At 37.6% G+C, this 6,413-nt stretch overlaps 1 long non-coding RNA gene across 1 annotated transcript in view; it reads left to right on the top strand.

The window, feature by feature from the left end:
* LOC139076825 (uncharacterized) overlaps nt 1-5,696 on the top strand; it is a 30,807-nt gene extending 25,111 nt beyond the window's left edge. The window contains exons 4-5 of the long non-coding RNA XR_011528814.1: nt 2,096-2,371; nt 3,690-5,696. This is a non-coding gene — a long non-coding RNA (uncharacterized lncRNA). The remainder of the gene's footprint in view (nt 1-2,095; nt 2,372-3,689) is intronic.
* Nucleotides 5,697-6,413: the final 717 nt, after the last annotated feature.

The following is a 6,413-nucleotide window of genomic DNA, read 5'->3' on the forward strand; positions in this document are numbered from 1 at the left end:
GAAAGGAGCAGAGATAAGACCCTATTGCACCAGAAAGAGAAAGGCAAGCTTGACTCCTGATGGCTTTAGAGTTCCTAGCCTCAGCCCCTCATGAGGCTCAGCCAGGCTTTCAGGTTCATGATTTATCCCTGAGAATGTAATTTCATATAATGGATCTGAGCTCCCCAGCCGGTGTGCTGAAGATGTGAGCTTCAATATTGACCCCTCAAGCCCTTAGGGCAGCTTCAGTCCCCAGGCTGATTGCCTTCTGCCACAGGCAGCCTTGTCTATTTTCCCCGGGGTGCTGTATAAATACTATCATTTTCCATCTGTGCCAGGATATGAAAAAGGTTGAAAAGCACTATAATATACGGTTAATAAATTTCTCCTTTTTGCTTAAGTCAGCTTAAGTGGAATTCTGTGGGGGTTTTTTTTGCCACTGAGAGCTTTGACTAAGATATCTTTCCAAAATGTCAATTTGAGCTGACTTTTCTCCTATGTAAAACCATCACTGCTTCTCTAATATCTTGGGGGTTTAGTTCACACTCCTTGATGTAATATATAAAGAAAGAAGTTACTATTTTCGTGAAAAATATGCTAGACTTCCTATAATTGTAGGTCTTTGCACCCACCAGTCCATGTGTTGTAACACTCCCCACACTTCGCTCTCTTTCCCTTTGCTTGGTTAACACCTAGTGCTTTGTTATTTTCAATCTAGATGTCATGTGCTTTGGAAAGTGTTCGTCTAATTTACAAATTCGAGGCTCAGTGCCCCTCTTAAGCTGTGCTCCTATAGAAGCCTACGTGATAGACGTCTATCTGGCTATATTGTATTCAACAGTAATGTCCCATTTACCTACCCAACCCCTGTCTTGAAGGCAGAGTCAGTGTCTACATTATTACTATGCTCTCAACATCTAGCACATTGGAGGTGAGCGGTAAATATTTATTATGGGAGCAACACTATCAACAATCCTTGGATTTGTCCTTATTCAATTACTTCTTCGATTCCCTTTCAAAACCATTCTAAAGCTTCCCCATCCTCTTCATGCCCTCTTCTCACTCCCACCACTCATACAATCTCCTTTCCTATCCAACTGAGGACCTGAGGCTGCCATCTGCACCCTTCCTACACTCACTATTCTTTCATTCACGGTCACCTAATCTAGGCCACAATTTTCTATGCTCTCTGAGAATAAGTTCCTCTTGTTGTTCATGGCCAACTCCATTTCCACTCCCTCAATCCACCCCATTCTCACCTCTTTCAGGACAGCCATCCTCTTTCTTTATCTATCCTTAAAATCTTCATTGATTCCTTCCCCTAAGCCTATAAACATATTCAATTTTTTTCATCTTAAAAAAATTAATGAGTTCTTTTCTCCAGGAATACTGAACTTCTTAGAATTTTTGAGTAGTTCCCAATACATTCATACACAATTCTTTTTACATGGAATTAGCCACTCTTCCTATCTATTAAAGTAAAATCTTAATCAGCAAGGTCCATCCTCAGCACCATTGTATCCACAAAATCTTTCTCAATATTATAACTGAATGTAATCACTTTCCTGTACCTTTCTTGAGTTATTTATTAAAATTTATTTCACACTATAGTTTTTTGTGTACTTACCTCAATGCCTAAACCCACTACAGCTCCAACTCAACATCTCCAAAACTATAAACTTATTCAAAGTGAAGACTTTATCTTACTTCTGTGTTTTCACAGTATCTAGCACTAAGTTGAAAGGTTAGACGAAGTAGTGTGATAACAGTAATATTTAATGTTTATTGCTTGCGATGTTCTAGGTAATTTTCACAAACCGTCTCACTCAATTTGCATGACAACCATTGAAGTTGTTACTATTATTATCCCATTATAACAATAAGGCAGGGTGCAGAAGGAATATATTTGTCATAATGCAGATACAAGCTGGAGTCTTGACTCTCCCACCCACTGGCAGTTGGATCTGGAAAGTTATTCAACCTCCCTGATTCTCATCTGTGGTGATGCCCTATCTTACAAGGTGGTTGTAAATATTTGAGGAACAAATAGTGCCTGCCATGTACAAACTACTTAGACATTAATTTCCTCTTTCTTTCTCTTCTTTTGCATATGCAGATACTCAATAAATGTCTGTTGAATATATCTGTATCTGAGTACTATCACAGATAAATCTAAAGAATTGTTTTTCCTACATGGCTTCTAAATTGCTCATTTCGTCTGGAAATACGGTTGTGCCACATCCTACCTCTGGAAGTGTATTGAACCTGCATAAGAGATTCAGAGACGTGAAAAGAATGGAGTAGATGATGCAGCACTGTGTCTCATCATTTCTCTGAAAAATCATGAGTTGCACTGATCACAGAAACCGAGAGAAGAAAGCAAAAACATCAGGTACATGTTTCTGATACGATGATGTTTCAGTTACTATGGCTATATAATAAGTTATGTAAAATGTATTTGAGTAAAACAACCATTTATTATGCTTGTGGATCATGGGAGTTAGGAGTTTAGACAGGGCACAAAGTAGGCAGCTTATCTCTGCTCCACAATGCCTGGGGCCTCCGCTGAAAGACTCAAAGGCTGGGGGCTGGAATCCTCTGAAGGCTCACTGATAGCTGGGAGTTGTGACTAGCTATTGGCTAGAGGACTCAGTTTCTCTTCATTTGGAACTCTCTATATGGTATCTCTATGTAGACTAGTATGGGCTTGCTTACTGCATGGTGGCTGAGTTCCCAGAGTGGCTGAAGACAGAGAGAGAAAAAGAGAGAGGGAAGGGAGAGAGAGAGAAATCAAGAGAGAGGAAATATAGACCTCACCTCTTGATCAAAGTGTTGATGTCATGTTGTAAGAAGAATATGTAAGATGAGATATATATAGATAGATAGATAGATGCAGCCATCTTGGGAAAATACACTTGGCCACAGAAGAGATACATACATACCTGGCATTTCTATAGCCCTTTACCAAGATTGTTAAATGTATGCTTTAAGTTGTAATTTTCAAGGTATAAAATGATAAAAATCAAGGTGATGCCTTTGGCCAATTTTTATTTTAAGGCTGAAATTTTAATAACATATGTAATAGTTGTTACAAGTCCAATAAGAATGGCAAGATTTCATTTTAGGAGGTAGGCAAAATGATAGAGGGGGGAAAGATTCTTGCACCTCTTGAGTCATTATGAATCAGGTACTTTAACAGTTATATTGTCTTGTTTCCCAAGGATATCTCCAATCCCAACATTTTCTTTCCCAAGGATATAGTTCCTTCTCCAGAATATTTTCAAGTTTTAGATAAAAGAAAAGAGTTAAAATGTTTTGCTTTTGGCACTGTTTGACATCATTCTTCTTAACCCAAATATTGCTTTTCGGGCTTTAAATTAAAATGTCAAAGATCTCATCCTTAATCTTTCTAAAATGTCTGTCAGAGACCAGACTAGACAAAACTATTCTTAGGGTCACAAAGTCAAATTCTGATGCAGATAAAGAATCAGCCAAATTTATACTCCACAAACAAACTCTCTGCCCTTTGCTATTTTCATCACTACCATCCTATGAATTTTTCTGCCTCATTTGATAACTGAAGTATCTTTAGTAAGTCTTTCGTTTCAGGATTAGAGTTACTGTGTTAAATATTAAAACCTTTTGGTTGAGGCAACTTAAATCTACAAAAGAATTTAATTAATACTTATAGTATTCTTTCTTCAAAGCAGATCGGTTAGGGGAGTCACAAATACTGGAATGCGAGGGAACATGCAGACTGAAGAGGATGGAAGACCTAAAAGTTGAGCTTCATGTAGTTCTTCCCCATGTTTAGACATAGAAGAAAATTACGAAGTTGGACAGAAACATAAGAAGTACTAAGCAGTATGGAGGGCTGGAACAAACACTGCAGGGTTATGCAATTTCAAGCAGAGGAACTAAGCTATAGAATGGAAGAAGAATGGCAGCACATCAGCTACCCTGGCTTATAGAGTTTAAAAGTTTAAGCAAAGCTTTCGGCATGAGAAATCGAGACACATAAAACCAGATCCTTTGCTGGAAGCCATTAACAGTAACGGGGCCGGGTCTGTGTGGAAAAGACCAAGAGTTTCAAGCATTTTTCGGGTGCAGCCTCAGATGGAGATGCAGATATAGAGTCACCTTCAAATATCAAAGGATGGTGACAACATCACTACATTTCTGGAATTGTCAAGTCTCTCTAATCCCAGAAGATGAGGAGTTTCTGGATAACTTATAACATATGTTATCATGAAATTTATTGCGTAATATTCAGGGCATTTATCTTCTAGCTTAGCTAAAAATCTTATAATACCTTTGTATTCTCAAAACTGAACACGCATATATGTCTTGATACTATGACACAAGAATAACTCCTGAGCTAACGTTTTAGACTGAAGAAAAGATGATGAGAGAAATATCCTAAGCATGTAGATGGAAAAAGATGGAAGAGGATGCACAAACTAATATGGAGGACGAGAACAAAGAGGTGAAATATGTGAAAATTTTCTTTTCAGCTACAAAGCACGAAACAAATACAAGTATAGAAGTAGTGGTAGTATATGTAATTTTATTATTTGGAGGGCAGTTCGATTACAAGAGAACAGTGCTGTGTGGAAGAAGCTTCTGAATTATTCACAAGAAACCTCTTTTGAAATAAGTTTTTAACTGACTTCTAAAACTTTCCTATAAAGGAAATGCACACATTTTTAAAAGAATGAACAGGTGTTAAAGGATTTATTTTCCATTTCACTCCCTGTGTCGGTGTTCTGATTCATTGTTTTCCCACAGTTCCTTTAATATAGACTTTAATGGGTTCTGCTCCTAATCAGCTTTCCACGGAGCAATATAAAGACAGGATTACAGGGCACACAGATCACAGAAAAGAGGCTCTTTGTCCCACAGCAATAGGTAGGTAGATATTGGACAATTATGAATTAAAAAGCATAATAATCATTAAATGTAGCACGTCAAGGCAATTAAGTAGCAGAAATAATTACTGCTCAGGTATTTCATACTTTTATCAAATGATTGAGGTTTCAAATGATTACCTGTCTTGAGTGTAGCTGTTTAGGAACTCAACTCGATTTAAAAATAATTTTTAAACCAGCTATGAATCTATGAAACATCAGCTTGGCTCTTACAACGTGCATTGGTTCTGCCCCCCATAACCCAGACTGCCCCACTTTTAACGACGGGAAAAGATGGTGAAGGAAAAGAAGCCTGGAGCTGAGAGCCAGAACCCCATGGGGTTTAGAGCTTGGACACCCCGTTCTGGGACTCAGTAGCTATCAGAATTTGGGCTGGCTGCAGAACTGCTCTGAGCCTCATTTTCCTCATCTAGAAATAAGAAAACCTGCTCTTTTTCTCTATTACCAGGTTTTGGAAAGGATTGAACAGGGTCAAGTATGAGAATGAGAATTTATTTGTAGACAGAAGCCTGGGCTCTAACTGCCTGGATACATCAGAGGCCATGACCCTGACATGCAACCTGCCACCTGATCCTGTTTGACTTCCCCAACCAGCTCTCATTGTTCAAACAACTTCCAGATTTTTCCCTCTCTCTGTAAGTTGTGCTGAATTGAAGAAGAAACATAAATCACACTTATTCAACAAATTTGTATTAAGTGAAATTTGTGTCCCAGGGAAATAGAGTTCACATGACTATATATAACAAAAATGTGAAGATTGCTATTAATATATAAAATATATTTAACTTATATAATGAGTATATATCTTATATAATATATAATGAGCCGTATACGAGCTCGTGTTTAGTTCTCTACCTGACTGTCCTTATGTCCACTCTCCAGCTCTTAATAGGCTTCCCTGATTTCATTTAAGTCTTGGGGACAAGGACTATGTGTCATGTCCTAGCCTAGTCTAATTTACTTAATCATATAAATTGCATGTTCTCATTTTAAAATGAGTAAAGTGCTGAGAAAATAGTGTTGGCCATGTTGCATATAGCAGAAGTGTGGATGCTAAAAGCCAGTATAATTTAAGCAAATGGATATGTTTATAGAGTAGCAAAACTAATGGTTTCTGACAGTTGCTCTGGCCTTTATCTTAACCTCTATTTTCCCAGTTACAAATAGGAAGTAGAATATCTAAGCTGCCGTGAAGGGGTGCTAAAGATGTATTATTTGTATCAAATCCTAGAAGTGGAAAAACTCAAGTTCAATCTTGATAATAAATTTTGGCTCTCTTTTGCTGGTGTCCATTAACAATATCATAAACGTGAAAACCTTTGCATCTGCACCTGGAGATTTATCAAAGCATCAGTATTCTAAAATAGGCCATTTTAGACTTTGAATGTATAAAATATAAAAGTGAAATATATTATTACATGAAAGTTTTGGCAATATGATGTATTGGAAAACAACGGTAACAACACTAAATGCCCTAAGAAGGAGTCTTGGGCCTTGTTTCCTCCT

The sequence above is a fragment of the Equus przewalskii genome, chromosome 17, assembly GCF_037783145.1.
Source record: "Equus przewalskii isolate Varuska chromosome 17, EquPr2, whole genome shotgun sequence".
Classification (NCBI taxonomy): domain Eukaryota; kingdom Metazoa; phylum Chordata; class Mammalia; order Perissodactyla; family Equidae; genus Equus; species Equus przewalskii.